At 36.7% G+C, this 18624-nt stretch overlaps 1 protein-coding gene across 2 annotated transcripts in view; it reads right to left on the bottom strand.

The window, feature by feature from the left end:
* The window catches only part of LOC129727437 (NADH dehydrogenase [ubiquinone] 1 alpha subcomplex subunit 13), a 510282-nt gene that overhangs the window by 440549 nt on the left and 51109 nt on the right, over positions 1–18624 (bottom strand). The window contains exon 1 of one of the 2 annotated variants that reach the window (XM_055685282.1): positions 4676–4681. The exons of the other annotated variant lie outside the window; for it this stretch is intronic. The gene's annotated coding sequence lies outside the window, so the exon portion shown is untranslated. Of the gene's footprint in view, positions 1–4675; positions 4682–18624 lie in introns of those variants that run through there. 2 annotated transcript variants of the gene reach the window in all.

Genomic DNA, 18624 nt, shown 5'->3' with positions numbered 1-18624 from the left:
TTATAAAAAGTAATCTAAATCCTTCAAGGGCACAAATGTTCGAAGACTAGAAAAGCAGCAGTGTTTAAATTAAAAAAAAAAAAAAATTACCGTTCATCTAACAGGTTATATCTGTTTTGAGATTTGATCAAAGCGTATAGCCCTATTTAGAGTTCCAAGCGAAGTGAAAATCTCATACAAAATGTTCATTTTTTCACGCTCGTGAAAAATGCAACCAACAAAAATTTCACTTCGCTTGGAACTGTAAACAAATTCGATCCAGCGAAATCAAAGGTTGTGGATTTTATCTTTTTCACTGATGTTTCTTTTTTCACGCATGCAAACGGTAGTGAAAAAAGGAGCAGCGAGCGAAAACTTGCGTGCGTTTATATACTGTCAGTTGCAGCCAATTTTCATTTCGCTCGGAGTGTAAACTCGTGAATTTCGCTTCACTTAAACTGTAAACTGCAAAAGCTGGTGAAATACCCACGTGTTCCACAAACGGGTTTTCACGACAGATTTCGCAAGCGAAAATTTTCACTTTTTCACTTGTCAAATGTTTCACTTCGCTTGGAACTGTAAACTATGCTTATAGTGGTAAATATTTAGTATTTTAAATATTGTTTGAAAAAATGGATCATTTTTATGTCTGAAACGGACTGACTTCCTAACAATTAAGGCTGGTAAATTTATTAATTTAGCAGGTCCCCTTTCTGGTATCGCAGAGCCGGCTTGTTTAGGGGTAATCAAGGTCATCGCGAAAGAACAGGAACGAAGAACCTCAAATTTACTGGTTTCATTTCGTGTGGTTGTGGCGTGTGGGTGTATAATCACAAAATGATGATGTGACGTGTAATGTAAGATAAAGGATAACGGGAACCCAAACATATCGAACGTTGCAGGCGTCTTCCCTCTTGACGGAATCGGCCTGACCGCAGCTAACCACAATGACCAAAAACAAGACGGGAAACTCTCCTTGGCAGTTAGGATATCTAGTCCGAGGGTCCCGATGATCCTCTACGGGTTAGGCGCGGAACCTTTCTAGGTTCGCGGGATGAACCGTGTGCTGCGCAGTTCTGCTGTAGCTGCGGGCTAATCTACAAGCGCACTACCAATTGCCTCGAAGATGGGTGGGAGGGTTTCCAATCCTTGGCATAACTAACCGAACAGCACACGGACGCCTGATGTTTCAAAAAAGTTCTGTAAGTCTGCTTCCTTTTGAAGCTTCAGAACGTACGCCTGATCCAGCATATTCGGCTAACAAATGTTCTGTATTGGAGAGAAACGTGAAGGCTGAATATATACAAATAAATAATTACAAGGTGCTTGGCAAGTTCGAATACAACTTTTCATCATTGTTCAGATGTGCACCATGTGTATTCTGTATATTGGAATTGGTGTCAGCTTTGGCCTCATATAAAGGATAACCGATGCACACGTTGTCGACTTGTTGTTTGTTCATCGCGCACGAAGAACGTGTACCTCGTCATCGTAGTAATGTTGTTTGGTGGGCCACCCGGCGATATATTCCAGCAAATGAAATTCCAAGGAGTACAGCAGAATTTCATCTATACCACCTAGATGTGTCTATCGGGCCTGTCCACACCATCATGACGAAGGACCTGGGATACAAGCCGTACAAGAAACGCAAGGATCACGGAGTAACGGAGGCTACAGCGAAGAAGAGGCTGGACGGAGCCAAATAGATACTATCGCGGCACGCAGGTCAGGAGTTCGTGTTTTCTGATGAGAAACTCTTTGTCTTTCAACAGCTGCACAATGTCCAAAATGATCAGCTGTGGATGCCGACGTTGGCCAGCATTCCCCGTCTCACATCAACATCCCACGGTTCCAGAGCAGAGGTGATGGTTTGGGGAACCGTTTCCAGGCATGGAAAGCTACCTCTGGTGTTAATCGGGAAAAACGTGAAAGCTTCCGCCGCGTTCTATAAGACCGAGATTCTGAAGAAGGTTGTAGCACCGGCATTTTGGGACCTCTACGGGAAGGATCATTCCGTCTATCAACACGTTGGCGCACTGCTCCACACGTAGACTGATCCGATTTTCTCGGGGGAAAACGGGACAAATAGGTTCGAGAACGGGACACTTGTAAAGGTTGAGTTTGAAAAATTATTATTGACCAAATTTAAATATGCAAACAATGATTCATTGCTTTGATGTCTTGTTGTTTTGCCTAACATGGTCTCAATGTGCAATCGCGTTTATGATAGATAGGACATTCCAGTGGTGCGGTGCAGGAGGGTACAAAATGAATCAGTAACTTCCACAAATTCAAGGCAGCTTAGAAGCTTGTTTTCCATTTTGTAAATATTTGAACGGTTTGCAACTGTCACGGACTCTGTGCTCATTAAAGCTTTACTCGAAAATTTTCTTAAGGAGCATCCAAAAACGTTACAAAATGGTAGTCTGACGGAACGGTTAATAATGGTCCTAAAAACGGTACTGTCCCGTTCTAAACGGTACGACTGGTCAGCCAATCCACACGGCATGGTGTCGGGAGAATTTGACTGATTTTCTCGATAAGACCTTGTGTCCTTTCAGCCCTTTAGTCCTATATCCTTTGGACTTTTATGTATCGTCGTATGCAGGCCAAGCAGAACGAACATAGAGGGAGCACTATGGACCAATTTAGGCATCTCCAAGATCTGGGACGAGATGTCGATGGACCAGGTGTCTGCTGCGTGCACTTTTTTGAGGAACGTCTCAAGCTCGTCATACAGCACAAAGTGGAAATGCTCTCAGATGATATGCCGTACAGGCTCTTAATAAATATCTTGTATTTTCATTTCCTAACTTATTTTAAAAGTGTATACGAACTTACTGAATATCCTGTACATTATTGAGTAACAACTAAGGTTTGTAGTCAACGGTTACTTACTATAAATGTTATTATAAAGTTTTTGGCAATTTGTAAATTATGGATTGCAAGTTATGTTGTAAAAAATGCATCTTCGATGTTTTCGAAACATTGTTTTAACACTGTCAAAATCCATTTTTTTGTCAAATTATGTCAAAAATAGAAAGCTCGATCCGTTTCCAGCACATTGGCCTGAATAAACTTTTGTTTTTCAGCGCGACCAAGCTAATCAAAACACTTAAATTTGATTGTGATTGTGATGATTAGTTGAACAATAAATTGTTTTATTTTTGGATATATATTTTTGAAAAAAAAAATGTTTTTTTTGACTACAAAACCATGGTTGAAGATTATTGAGCTGTGAGGTAACTAAATACAGTCATATCTCGATATAAGGCAACCTCGATATAACGTCACTTTTTAAAATGTATTGATATTGAAAATAAATAAATGATACAGAAACTGTTTTTGGGCTATAAATTGCTTCGAAAAAAAATTTGTAGTAGATTTTGAAACCAATGAAACCAAGGCGAAAATTGTCCAAAATGAGCATAGCGAAGGTTTGAAAATACTAATAGGCGATGGAAATAGGTTTTCACGCATCTTCCAGTAACAATTGACAGTCTTGGATCAATTGAAAAAAATTTTGTTTTGCTTGTTGAAATTTTCTCTAAATTTTCTCTAAACTAAAAATTTTTGCTTGTTGAAAATTGTCCTAAATGGGCATGAGAAAGGTTTAAAAATACTGATAGGTTATGGAAAATAGGTTTTCGCGCATCTTTGAGTAACCATTACCATTTTTGCATAAATTTAAAAAAAAATGTGCTTCGATGTAACGTAACTCGATATAACGTAACGAAAATAAAAATAAAGTTGCCTTATATCGAGGTATGACTGTAATCTGTAAAGTTTTATTTACATCAACAAAGTATTTTACGATAAAAGATGAAAATCCAATTATCTGTATTGATTTTAGATAATTGTATGTTAATATTTTCAAATGTTTATTGTTATAATGGAGTTGATACTGAAAATCTTGTACAGAAGAATTACGACGTAATCAAGAATAACAAAATAAAAAAAGAAACAATAATGCATCCACAGTTCGCAGTTTTCGGTCCGTTCTGAGGTTATATAATATTAAAACCACTGGAAAAACAGGTGTTCTAAATTTTTTTGATTGCTTTGAAGGTATACTGATACCTGGAATGACATCATCTGCTGATAAATTTTTCGTCGGTTGATTGTTTTTGTGATACGCTACGTTGTTTTGGATATTTTCACTCAAGAATTCAAGAATCTAGCGGTGATGAATCATTCATAAGTTGTTTGTTGTTTACAATATCGGTTGACTTGTGTTTTCACATTCCATCGTGAACAATGACGAGTTTTGGATTTGTTCAGAAGAATTTAAGAAGTTTAGAACAACAAATATTGTTTGAAACTGGGTTCGACTTCTTGATTCAAAACATTCTTGTTTCAATTCCAGAGGGCGTGTTAATGGTCATTCGATCCACGATAGTCAGCCGCTGTTGGATTTTAAGCCTCTCTTTCATAAATCATCGGTTGATGTGCCACCAAATGCATGGATGGCTGCGATAACTCTCGTCACAGTGTCTGTCTCGTAAAATGTCGTGAGCGTCGTAAACATAACGTTGTTGACATCTGTGAACTTGGCTCCTAAATCGTTCACAATGGCGTCATCAACTGGAGAGTGCTAATAATACTAACGTAGTAAATCCGCCTAACGTAAATGTTTCGCGCACTTATACAGCCGATTAGCCCGGTGATTCCGGCTTTCCTGTGGATTGTGTCAGTCTTTTTTCCGAGACTGTGCAAGATTTATTGGTTGAATGAAAGCGGACAGTTTTTTTTCGGCGACAATAACAGCGTCAATATAATGTTTAATTATTTTTGTGGTCACCACCAATCAGCACCAAATGAATCAGAAATAAAATTTGTGGCGCGTGGGTTCAGATGACCGTTGAATGGCGCACTACTAGGCGTCTGATGCGTTGGTGGTTGCAATGGAAGGAAGCTAATGAGGCTCATAACGTATTATTTGTTGCTGAACGCATCAATTGACGTGCCAGAACTCGGCTGCGGCAGCCCGATCAAGCGGATCTGAATGGATCTCAACACAAGACAACATTGGCCAGTTTGAGGATCGACGTTATTTTCTGCGAACCACCAATGATTGATGGTTATTGCTATCGAAAACAATCTGCGAAACCAATATTTGCTGTTTGCGGCGCGTATATAAAATCATAATTACATCATTTGGAAAATTATGCTGTCGGTAGCAAAGATCAAGGCCGGTGATGATTGAATTGTTCCATTTCCTGCTGCAGTTTAGTTTACGCTGTTAAATGATCAGTCTTCTTCGAGTTTTTTCTTCCAGCACCATTTGATGCGTAATTTCAAATTTAAACCCAATCAAACAAAGAAAACGGCTGCTTAAATTGTGGATTTAAATTGCAAATAACGAAGTCGAAAACAGAAACACTGCCCTTCTCGAGCCAAAAAGCTTCCAAAAAATCACACATCCAGGTAAATGACATCGAGTCCAGCCCACGTAGGTATTAGAGCGCTACCGTGTAGTGTGCAGTCTGACGTTGGTTGAACTCTCGTGCGAGTGTACGGCTATAGCGTCTACGTCATCGACGTTACAACCGGGTGGCATCCACGCAGAACGAAAAGTAATTCTCTGTGCGAGATGAAACCGGCAGACTGAGCGGGGTGAAGGTGCAACCGTGTGGGGGAGATTGCGAATAAATTTAGAACCTAGCGCACGATGAATAAGAGCTGCAGCATACATATGCAAGATCCGGTTCGGAATTCTTCTGCGAGGGATCACGCTGACTCAAGTAGACGAAAAACAAGATATGCACAAAGAAAAAATAAGACCGAAATTACCGATAGAGCAGCAGCATACATAGGCAAGATCCGGTTCGGAATTCTTCTGCGAGGGATCACGCTGACTAAAGTAGACGAAAAACAAGATATGAACAAAGAAAAAATAAGACCGAAATAACAGTGCGTCTTGAACTGTCCTACAGATCAGACGTTTTTTCGGTTGCTTGTGGACTGGTCTTTGACTGCCTATAGCTTCAAAGTTTGTGTTTTGTCAGTGTGTCTTTTAAAGACTACCTGAAAGTTATTTCCCATCAGTCTTTCTCAAGACTACCTACTTTTGAATTTAACATTTGTTTTAACTTTTTTCGTATCACCTGAAATGGCTGGACGGAAAAAGAAACCTCGCATCGCTGCGGGGAGGAAAAGAGAGGCATCTCTTTCTGACACTTCGAGTGTCTGTAGTGACAATCCTTTTGATATTTTGCCTGAGCAAGAAGCTGGTGAAATGGAAGTTACCAATAATGAAACTATACAAAATATAAAATCTTTAAAAAAGGAGAAAGTTCCCCCTATTGTGGTAACTATTTCTTCTGAATTTAATATATTCAAAAAGGAACTTTCAACGTTTGTTTCTGACGGTAAAGTTACCTATCAAATTGGCCGTAGAGGTGAATGCCGCTTATTAGCCGACTCAGTAAAGGGTCGTGATCGTCTTGTTCAGTATTTAACTGACAAGATGTACAAATTTTTTACATATGACACCAGGAACGCCAAGCCGTTCAAGGTTGTCTTGAATGGTCTCACCAACGATCAAACCGTTGATGAGATCAAACTTACTTTAACAGAATTACTTGGCATAGCCCCTACCCAAGTAATTCTAATGAAACAAAAATCACGAGGCGAAAACAGTCAGAGAACTGGAATTTCCCTTGTTAATTATTTAATTGATTTTAACCGCAATGAGGTTAACAACTTAAAATTTTTTGAAAAAGCACATGCTTTGTATAATGTGCGTGTAAAGTGGGAAATTTATAGGAAGTATGGCGGAGGTGAAAAGCATATCACCCAATGCCGTACTTGCCAACGTTATGGCCATGGTTCCAAATTCTGTAACATGGACCAAAATTGTCTCAATTGTGGAGACTCTTCTCACAAAAAGGACACATGTCCTGTGAAAGAGAGTAAAAATTTTCGCTGTGCGAATTGTAACGGCAACCATATGTCAAATTTTTATCAATGCCCAGTCCGTTTAGCAATTGTTAAGGCAAGGCAAGGTAAACAAAATCCAAAACAAACTTCAAAACAAAATTCTCCAAGCGTACCAGTGACGCATAGTTTACCTACTCCTTTGCATACCCGTTTAACATATGCACAGGTTACAGGTAGTTCGAACAGTCTACCGCCTAATATTGGTAGTTCGAAAATGACCGCTAACATGGGTAAGCAAAACACGCTAGAAAATAATTGTACACCTATTACCCCAGCTAATATTGCTACCGAAAATATTTTTTCTAATGTCAACTGCCTGGGGCCTATTACGGCAGGTAAACTTACTTTTTTGCAACAGGCAATGTTCGATCTTATGAACGCCATGTTGCAGGCAAAATCAATGTTTGAAGCCATTCAAATAGGCACAAATTTTACTATTAAAATTGTTTCTAATTTAAAATTTAGCAATGATTTTAAATAAAACAATTAAAATATTAAATTGGAATGCTCGCTCATTGAAGGCCAATGAGAATGAGCTTTTTAATTTTTTAACAGTAAATAATGTGCATATTGCAATTATTACTGAAACATTTTTGAAACCTAACATAAAATTAAAATATGATCCCAATTACGTGGTTCATAGATATGATAGGATTCAGGGTTCCGGCGGTGGAGTTGCAATTGTTATTCATCGCCGAATCAAACATCGTGCTCTTCCCCATCTTGAGACGAAAGTTATTGAAACTTTGGGAATTGAAGTTCAAACTGAACTTGGGATTTTATTTATTGCCGCAGCATATTTACCATTTCAATGCACACGCGAGCTCAAAAATTATTTTAAAAGTGATTTACAAAAACTCACCAGAAATCGTTCGAAATTTTTCATAATCGGCGATTTTAACGCTAAACATCGTTCATGGAATAATTCTCAAAGTAATTCCAATGGCAAAATTTTATTCAATGATTGTTCTTCAGGATACTATTCTATTTTGTCTCCGAATAGCCCTACATGCTTTTCTTCTGTAAGAAACCCTTCAACAATTGATTTGGTGCTAACAGATCAAAGTCAGGTATGTAGTGATTTGATCACACATGCTGACTTTGATTCTGACCATCTTCCAATAACTTTTTCTTAATCACATGAATCAGTTTTAAACCCTAGGAGCTCTGTTTTTAATTATAACAAAGCTAATTGGGAAAGATACAAAAATTATATTGAGAGAAATTTTAATAATGAGCTTGATTTGCAAAACGAAGTGAATATTGATTCCGCTTTGGAAGCATTAAAATTTGCAATTGTTGATGCCAGGAATTATTCTGTTCCAAAGGCTCAAGTGAAATTTGATTCACCAATAATTGACGAAAATCTTCAACTTCTAATTCGTTTGAAAAATGTCCGCAGACGTCAATATCAACGTTCTCGTGACCCTGTTTTTAAAACTATTTATAAAGATATACAGAAAGAGATTAAACATAGATTTACTCTTCTGGGAATCAAAATTTTGAGACTAAAGTTGAAAAATTAAAACCATATTCAAAACCTTTTTGGAAGCTGTCGAAGATTCTTAAGAAACCTTCAAAGCCTATTCCAGTTTTAAAAGATGGTGAACGTTTTCTTGTATCCAATGAACAAAAGGCTCAAAGACTTGCTCAGCAGTTTGAGAGTGTTCATAACTCAAATTTGAATTTTGTGAGTCCTATTGAAAATGAAGTCACACGTCAATTTGATTTAATTTCTTCCCAGAATTTTTTACCTGCAGAAATAATTGAAACTAACTTGAATGAGATTAAATCAATTATTAAAAATTTCAAAAATATGAAAGCACCTGGTGACGATGGAATCTTTAATATACTAATCAAACATCTCCCTGAGAGCACAATGGAATTTTTAGTAAAAATTTTCAATTGCTGCTTCAAAATTGCATATTTTCCCAAATTATGGAAAAATGCAAAAATGACTCCAATTTTAAAGCCGGATAAGAATCCAGCTGAGGTTTCAAGTTATCGACCAATCAGTTTGCTTTCTTCAATAAGTAAACTGTTTGAGAGAATTATTCTTAACAGAATGATGTCACACATCAACGAAAATTCAATTTTTGCAAATGAACAGTTTGGATTTCGCCATGGGCATTCCACAACTCATCAATTGCTCCGAGTTACTAATATGATACGAGCTAACAAATCTGAAGGTTATTCCACTGGAGCTGCTCTTTTAGACATAGAAAAAGCATTCGACAGTGTTTGGCATAAAGGTTTGATTGCGAAATTGCAAACTTTTAATTTTCCAATTTTCCTAATCAAAATTTTAAAAAATTATCTTACTGACCGAACCCTGCAGGTTGTCTATCAGAATTCCAAATCTGATAGATTTCCTGTCAGAGCAGGTGTACCTCAAGGTTCAGTCTTGGGTCCAGTCCTGTACAACATATTCACTTCAGATCTTCCTGATTTGCCTCCAGGATGCACAAAGTCATTGTTCTGCGATGACACAAGCATTTCCGTAAAAGGAAAAAGTCTTCGTGTCATATGCAGTCGATTGCAGAAAAGTTTAGATATTTTTTCTTCCTACTTGCAAAAGTGGAAAATCTCTCCCAATGCTTCTAAAACTCAAATGATAATTTTTCCGCATAAGCCTAGGGCTTCTTTCCTCAAGCCAAACAATAATCACGTTGTCAAGATGAATGGGGTTATTTTAAGTTGGTCCGACAAGGTTAAGTACTTGGGACTAATTTATGATGAAAAACTTATTTCAAAGAGCACATTGAGAGTATACAAGCCAAGTGCATCAAATATACGAGATGTTTATATCCTCTTATTAACAGGAATTCTAAACTTTGTTTAAAGAACAAACTTTTGATTTACAAACAAATTTTTAGACCAGCAATGCTTTATGCTGTACCGATTTGGTCAAGTTGCTGTTCAACAAGGAAGAAAACGCTCCAAAGAATTCAGAATAAAATTCTGAAAATGATTTTGAAGCGTCCTCCTTGGTTTGGAACACTCGAATTACATAGACTTACTGGTGTTAAACCATTAGAAGCTATGTCAAATAAAATTATTAACAATTTTCGACAAAAATCGTTGCAATCCTCAATTGCTACGATAAGCTCTCTTTATAGCCAATAAGTTAGCATTTAAGTTAGTTGTAAGTTTACTTCCCCTCTTCCGACAAGTAGGTTTAAATCCCTACGAATGATAAGTCCTAATTGCGAAAGCAAACAAATCCTAACAATTAAAATTACAAATATCTAACAGTGTTGAGAAGTCACCATTTGTGATTGGACACACATACTCATTATTTACTAATATTTATCATAAATACTTAAGCTACTAACAAATCCCCCCCATTAAAAAAAAAAAAAAAAAAAGACCGAAATAACCGATAGAGTCATTTCTATAGTTTGGATAAATTTGGATAAGTGGGAGGTATAAGGATTCGAAGCGCAATAAAGTTGACGAATTGAAAGATTTGGAGGTCGAACCCAGATTTGTCAAAACTGGAGAGTTTTGACATGACAAGCTGAACAGAATTCCTATCCATTTGATAGAAGATGAGAAAAAAGACATCAAAAATTAAGAGAAGATTATGAATTGTTTTATAGTATTCCTCAATTTAATTCGAAGCAGGGAAGATTACAAAATGAATTACGTTTACTGATACAAATAAAGTTATGAACTAGCTACGAACTGTGCGCTAATGATGATTATCGAGAACTTTTCAATGCTGAAAAAAGTTCGAAAATAATTTAATATTCAAAAAAAGTCTACCGATGTGAAGTAGATCGTTTGATTTCGGTTACCTGCTCTAATTGCTAATCATCTGGCTCAAACAAAATTACGCGCTTCAATTCGTGTACATTTTAATTTACCCATTACAAATTAATGAGTAGCTTGATTACGTAAAACGCAAAACGATTACGCTAAACCTTATATATAATAACCGTTTAAATTGCCAGGCTTAAATAACTGGGGAACTGTTGACGTAAAACTAATGCGAACGAAGTCCCTAAGCACAAAGCTACCATAAGGGACACTTGAAACTGTTGTACTGAAATAGTCATACTGGGCACCATCACGATAGAGCGCGCAAAATTTCTGATGAATTGCTCACTGAGAGTAAACCAGAACGCGCTTGAAAGATTTACACCGCTTGCACTAAGACACCTACTGAACGGTGATTTTTTTAAAGTTATATATGCGTAGTATGACCAAAAGTAACACAAAAAATTACTTTGAAATTCTTCGATCGGTCAAAATAATGTCAGAGATAAAGATTTAGTTAATCATATTATAATGACTTTAAAGGAAAAAACTGAATGAAAAATTGGACTACAACAATATAAAAAAAACAAATTTATTACACAAATTTTAAACCTGTGACACACATCGTTGCAAGCGTCATCCAAGCTCGCATGACTAGCTACATTTGTTTCACCGGGGAAACAATTTGCTATCTAATTTTTTGTTCAACGAATTCAACTACACGTGTAGAGAAGATCGATTGATCTAATTCAATCTGTGGGGCCAATTATTTCTCTAATAATGAAACAATTGCCGTTTTTCCGGCCACGTTGCGGGGTGTAATTACAGAAGCTTGTTGTACGTCCACACGTTAGCCGAACAGTCGAGGTTAGGCCTGCCCGCCGCTGAACTGTTCGAATAAATATTCATCGAATTTACTACCCTCACGGGAATGGGAAACTCGTCAGACTGACTGGCCATTGTTGAGATACCGGGTTGCTCTGGCGTTCGCAGGAGCGTCGATTGTGATCTGCTAAGGTGTATATAGGGAAGAAGCTCGTGTACGTTGTACATCAAAAGGCTGCTGATGATGATCACAAATATTGCCTCCGTTTCGGGGCGGTAACAATGAGCTGCCCCGCAAAGGTCTGTTTAGTTATTTCTGAGAAATAATTGATTTTTTGCAGGTGATTTTAACGTGACCTCAAACGGCGAACCTGCGAACCGAAGGGATGAAACTTTAAAGCGGAAGTTTATCTGATTACTGATTGTTTACTCCGAATGCCAAGTTAAATCTGTCTTTGGTATTGTTATTCGTTGATTGTGTTTTTGTTTTGAAAACAAAAATTAAGATGAAACAACGTGAAAAACTAATGTCCTGTATATCCGGTATCACTAAGCATCCTGCAATAACGGACAATTTGCTCTTCCGCTGATTTAATTTAATTATTTCTCAATAGATTACTACGCTGAAATTAAGACGGTAGAAAGCCTTACTGTGCGTACAGCATTTATAATTAGTGACGTCTGAGTCTGCATTCATAATTAGAAATCTTGTAAAGTATGAAAACAATGGTTGTTTTTCGTTCCTGAAGGTCTTGGAAATGAAATTGGTTGATTTTCATTTCCATAATTATCACCTCTAAAAACTGAAGAAAAAAATAGATGCAATAAAATCGGTTGAATTGAATTTGAATTGACGCTCATGGGAAGCTATTTATTTGAGTTTGTTTCTCGTTTACCAACAATTTTTCGTAAGTTCGGAGCGACGGATTTTGTTTTCGTATCCGGATATTTTCGCAGCAGCTGTCTTCAAGGTGATGATATTTTGCATGGTTGTGGTTTTCCTGTCATAAAAAAGGAATGTTTTTGTCCAAGTTTGGGTTAACCCAAGCAAAACAATAAAATATATGACGTACGTATAATGATCACTTATTTTTATTTTTATCTAGCACATGTTTGACTAATTTGATACAATCAGTTGAAGTGGACGGTGTCTACCGAAGACAAAGAATTCATTTCCAGTATCGCATCGGCAGATCATCACCTACCAACGCCTGCGTAGCGCCAGCTGATGTAGCCTCTCTCCTCGGCATTAGTCAGACAAATTAATGTCTCGTACAATTTACTACCTTTGCAGCAGTGCACCGCGCGGAACGGTGGCGGTCAACCGAGTCAGCTCAGAATTTCACAATCACCGTCCGGGCAGCAGCTGCAGCAGAAGAAGATACAATCCTATACCTCTTTCATTTTGTCTGAAGAAGAAAACAGATATCCTTCACCTACTCGGTAGATTTGTCCGGTCGTCGCCGAAGGAATGCTGCCTAAGAATCAATTAAAAATTTTATTTTTCACTAAACGCCAACGATTAATAATAATCTTCGAGTCTGCAATTGATCAAGGCACGGTGGGTTAAGTGTAATAATTATTTGTTTAGTTGCACAAATGTAATCGAAAATAACATTCCCAACACCTCTTGAACGAAACGCTCTTTGAAACTTAAAAAAAATGCTTTTTGACCACTATTTTCTCAGCACCCTACTAGGGAAGCAATCTACAAAGGAGCAAACCGGCACGGCAATTGAATTTCAATTGAAGTCATGCATCTTCAGCACCATATACTGGCCCCTCCGTAATCCGAAAGCGACTTCCATCCAACACGATACCGTGCGCTTAAGTTACCGAAATGCAATCCTTGTCAGTGTGGACTAAACTCACCATCGTGACACGTTCGTGACTTTAATACCTCGCTGTGCCGAGAAGCGAACCTCAGCTTGCTGTCTGCCAGCCAAATGAAAGTGATAATTCATCTTAAGAATTCTCATCCTTCTTGGAGCTGACGTAGGTGCTGAAGACACTTCATCAGCGGGCTAGTAGAGACACCGCAGACGGCGATTTGATCACTTCTGTTAGATTGTCATTTAAATTATTTTATATGGTTAGGCTGGTACGGGGTAGTTAAGTTTGAACCGGACATGCTGGCGAAAAGTTAGTCATCGACGCTGGGAAGATTTACTGCCCGGTCTGTTTGTGGGCATGCAGTGGGAAAAGAATGATCAATCACAAGATGTATTTGAATATATTTTTTTGGGGGGCAAAAGTTTGGCTATTTCTAAACTTAGAATTTTATTTAGAATCGGGATTAACATATGAAATAATGTGTTTCGAATAAATCGAGAATAGAGGTTCAAGCTAATAACTCCCATGTTTGACCTTTCGTCTATTTTATTTTCACACAGCATTTATTTGACACGGCCTTTTGTGTACGTAGACTTTGGAACTCGATAAGTAGTGGTCAGAATGGGGAAGGTGTACCAGTAATGCAATACCTAAAATGTGCCAGTTATGGTATGAACTATGGAGTTTAAGGGGGGTAGTGCTATGACTGGGGTTTACAAGATATAGCCATAACTGGTGCTCCTGTCATAATTGGCGTCGTTATAAAAACTGGAGTCGTTATAAAAATACAAAAAAAAAGTAAAGCTTGGTGCTACATTCCGAGTCGGAACTCGACCTTCTGTTTAATCATACACAGTTTTCGCAGCCAACAATTTAGTGTACAGGACAATTGCGAGGCTAGCGCTACGATATCACTGACACCAACAGTCTCTCCCGACCCGGACTCGAACCTACGACGACTGGCTTGTTAGGCCAACATCGTACCATCTGGGAGATAAAAATACACTTGAGTCTAATCAACCAAAAATGTTTTAAAATAATTATTTTTTGTTCATAGTTAAGTATTCTTTCTGCATTGTGTTTATTTGCTCTGCATAAGCTTGTCTTAAAAAATAGCAATTAGGAAATTTAATGTAAATTTATTTTAATCTACTTACTGCGAAATACATCGGAAAATTCTGGTGATACATTTTTAGGAAAAAAAGCTGGTGCAAAAAACGAATGGCTAAATTATTTAAAACAAATATGAAATAGGTATGTTTTCCATATAATTTTTGAAATTTTTTATATGAGTTTAACCATACAAGTAACCAAGCAAATGCAACGACCCTTTTCGATTCGCTCCAAAATACATAAATTGCTTGTTTGAGGTTGAAATTGAAAAATCCAAAGTTTTGGTTCAATTTGACAACACCTTTCCCATTGCGGCCCCCCATTTTCTCATATTTTCACAAAACATAAATTTCCATGTTTTGGAAAAACATCATATCTCGAAGACCGTAGGAGCTACAGACATTCCATATAAAGCTTTTTAAATTAAAAACTTATTTTTCAAGAGCACATTGAGAGTATACAAGCCAAGTGCATCAACTATACGAGATGTTTATATCCTCTCATTAACAGGAATTCTAAACTTTGTTTAAAGAACAAACTTTTGATATACAAACAAATTTTTAGACCAGCAATGCTTTATGCTGTACCGATTTGATCAAGTTGTTGTTTAACAAGGAAGAAAACGCTTCAAAGGATTCAGAATAAAATTCTGAAAATGATTTTGAAACGTTCTCCTTGGTTTGGTACACTCGATTTACATAGACTTACTGGTGTCGAAACATTAGAAGCTATGTCAAATAAAATTATAACCAATTTTCGACAAAAATCGTTGCAATCCTCAATTGATACGATAAGCTCTCTTTATAGTCAATAAGTTAGGAATTATGTTAGTTATAAGTTTATTTCTTTTATTTGACAAGTAGGTTTAAATCCCTACGAATGATAAGTCCTAATTGCGAAAGCAAACAAATCCCAATAATTAAAATTACAAATTGCTAACAGTGTTGAGAAGTCACCATTTGTGATTTGCCACACAAACTCATTACTTACTAATACTTATCATAAATACTTAAGCTACTAACAAACCCACCTATTAAAAAAAGCTTTTTAAATTTCGAATCAGTGTTGCCAGTTTTCATATTTTTGCTTTACCAACTAAACTAAAATTGCGTTTATCTCAAAACTTTCTTATCACTAATGTGTAACACATGTGAATTTTGAGTATATTGAAGAGAGTGTAACCTAGATCAATGACTATCCTGGAGCAAAACAGGATTAGAAAAACAGTACCAGAGTGGTCCAATAACGCAAAAAGTGGAACTTAATTGCATAACGCCTTTCACCTTCACTTTAGCTTAATGGTGTGTACCTATATAAAAAATTGAAAAAATAACTTTTTTGTGTCTAAAGATAGAGGAAAGATTTGTTCAGCAAATTTGAAGAATATTCAAAAATATGAAACTTTGCTGAATAAACAAAATTTCTGTCTTCATTTGGAACCAAGTTATTAAGTATATTATGTGGAAGTACAAAGTAACTTCTGGCTTAACTTTTGGTAGTTACATTTTACAAAAAAACGTCGTTCGGAGGATCTGTTAAAGTACACAAAACCCAAATTTTTACCAGAAACTATACATCTCCAGGACTTTAGCTTATTTTGTCTACAACTTTAAGAACGTATAGGGTGGATTGGAAAAGATGTAACTTATAACAGTTTTAGTCCTTGAGCTGAACTTTAAGAGAAAGTATTAACATCATGATTCCACCTGCCCCGCTAAAATATGCAATAACTTTGTAAGAAAGTCCTGGAGATGTGTGGTTTCCAACAAAAATGTGTGTTTTGTATGATTAAATGCTTCATTAGAATAACGTTTTCTTGTGAAATGTAACTAACAAAAGTTATGCAAAAAACTAAATTTTAAGTAACTATCATGTAAATACAGATTATTTTATGTGATATTTGCTGTACCCAATGAAGATAAGAAGTTTTTATGTATATTTTTACACGTTCTAAAACTACCTTATAACACAAAATGTTTCTATATTTAATATATGAAAACTTACTGCAACAAATGATCGCCGTACTCCAATATGGCTGAATTGGGTCAAATGGAACCTTCAAGAGTTTTTAGAACTTCAGGTTAACTTGAAGGAAAAGTATTGACGTCATGATTCCACTTGCCCCTTTTTACCCTATACGTTCTTAAAATTGTCGAAAAACTAAGCTAAAATATGATATAGCTTTGTATGAAAAAGTCCTAGTCTTCGGCAAAAATATATGGTTTGTATACCCTCCTAACAATTCCTCCAAACAACATTTTATTGTAAAATGCAAGTAACAAACATTAAGTACAATAAGCTAAATTTTGAAAAACTCACACATTAAATAATTATAACTATGTACTCAATGGAGATAGGATTTTTGTTTGTTCATAAAAGTTTCATATTTTTAAATCCTTTGCAACTTTGCTGAACGAACCTTTTCTCTATCTCATAACACAAAAAAGTTATTTTTGACGTAGAATACGTCTTACGGCAACAATTACAGGGACCCAATTTCAATACAATGATCCAATTTTTAAACCGAAAACATCGAGAGCGTCACAAAAATTGTCCAATTTCAAGCGTTTTAAACCCAGTCAGTTTCCAACCGATTTCTGTCATTTTTGCAGCAATCGATTGGAAAATCACTTAAGCACCCGTCCAAATGCAGAAAATTGTAATCTGATTGTTCAAACTATTGTAATATTGAAAATTGTTGAACATTGTTGAAACGCAAATGTCGACTTTTGATTGGTCGCTTGCTGCCTTTCCCTAAAAAGGACGACAGAATGGAGTACCTAGTTAGCCGGGAATGCACTCTTTGGGCTATACAAGAGACTGTTTCTTCTCAAGCAAATCAGTTTACTAGCGGCAGGCAGCAGCAGCGGACATCAACACCGATGGCAGTAGGCGAAGTGGATCAGCAGCGGTGGTAGTGGTTAGCTGCAGTTCCTACCTTTTTCAGTTTGGTTTCCCTTCGATCTGAGTTGGACCCCACCAGCGGTAATCCAATTCAGATATCGTTGGGTGAATACAACCCGAAACTGATAGGGACTCGCATGCCAGGTGGTTTGAGAAGCCACCATCATCCAGCGTATGTATGTGTGTGCACATAACGTGTGTGAATATCTGTAGCGTGTGTCTCTAATATATAAGGTGCGTGGCTAGCGTGTGTGGCTAGCTGTATAGCGTTTGTGTATGTTTATGGCGTGTATGCATGTCTGTAGCGCGTGTGTGCATGTTTATAGCGCATGTGGCTAGCAGTATAGCGATTGAAATTTTCATATATAATTGCTAATAAATCACCTCATGTAGAATTTAATTATCACTGTAAATCATTCAAAACCAAATAAAAAAAAAATCAGTAAGAAAATAATTAAAAAAAAACAACTTATGTCGAATAACATTACAAAATAAAACAAAAGATGAACCTTAACAACAAATTTAAAGAGCTTTACTGAGAATCTGAAAAAAAATTATTTTCTAGAAACATTTGCGATAAATCGAGTCATTGTACGTTTTCCGCTATTGGAGACAGCTTTTGCAGTTGATACATCATCGCGCAAAAAAATGCGTCGTTCATAGAGACGATCTGTAATTAATAAAAAATATATAAGAAATATTAGAAAACATTTCATTGCAAAAAACATACTTATTATGTAATCCACTTTTACCTTTTCCAACGCTCACTGCGTTTCTCAGTTACACCATCGGTTGCTTCCTTCAATGATCCACTTCCAGCTCGGATACTATTGACGTTCTTTGAGCGACCAGAGGGATTATTGGATGGGCGACCTGTCACTGAACGTCCGATAAATTCTTCAGGCCACAGTTTCATCATGAGAAACTTTACAAATGTATAATCACTATCACCCGCTTCAAAGGACAGTTTTGTCAGAGTTTCGCAGTTAAGAAACCCTTCTTCCCCCGCAAAAGGTTTTTCTGGAACAGGTAAAATTTTCGACGTCAAGCATTCCAAAAGTTTCTCATTCTGGGCTTCTAATTTAGCGTTCTTTTCCTTCAACATGCCCTTCTTTAAATTCTCTGACAACAGCTTGTAATTTTTAACTCCTTTAGCTATTCCATAGATACAATATAAAAATCGAAAAGATTTGTAGAATAATTAATTGTTTTTATAGATATGAATAATGTACCTGGTAGAAGACTGACAATGACGTCTTCTGAACG

Source organism: Wyeomyia smithii, chromosome 3 (assembly GCF_029784165.1).
Source record: "Wyeomyia smithii strain HCP4-BCI-WySm-NY-G18 chromosome 3, ASM2978416v1, whole genome shotgun sequence".
In the NCBI taxonomy this organism is placed as follows: domain Eukaryota; kingdom Metazoa; phylum Arthropoda; class Insecta; order Diptera; family Culicidae; genus Wyeomyia; species Wyeomyia smithii.
The sequence above is the reverse complement of the archived record's forward strand: the minus strand, read 5'-3'. Positions and strand labels throughout refer to the sequence as shown.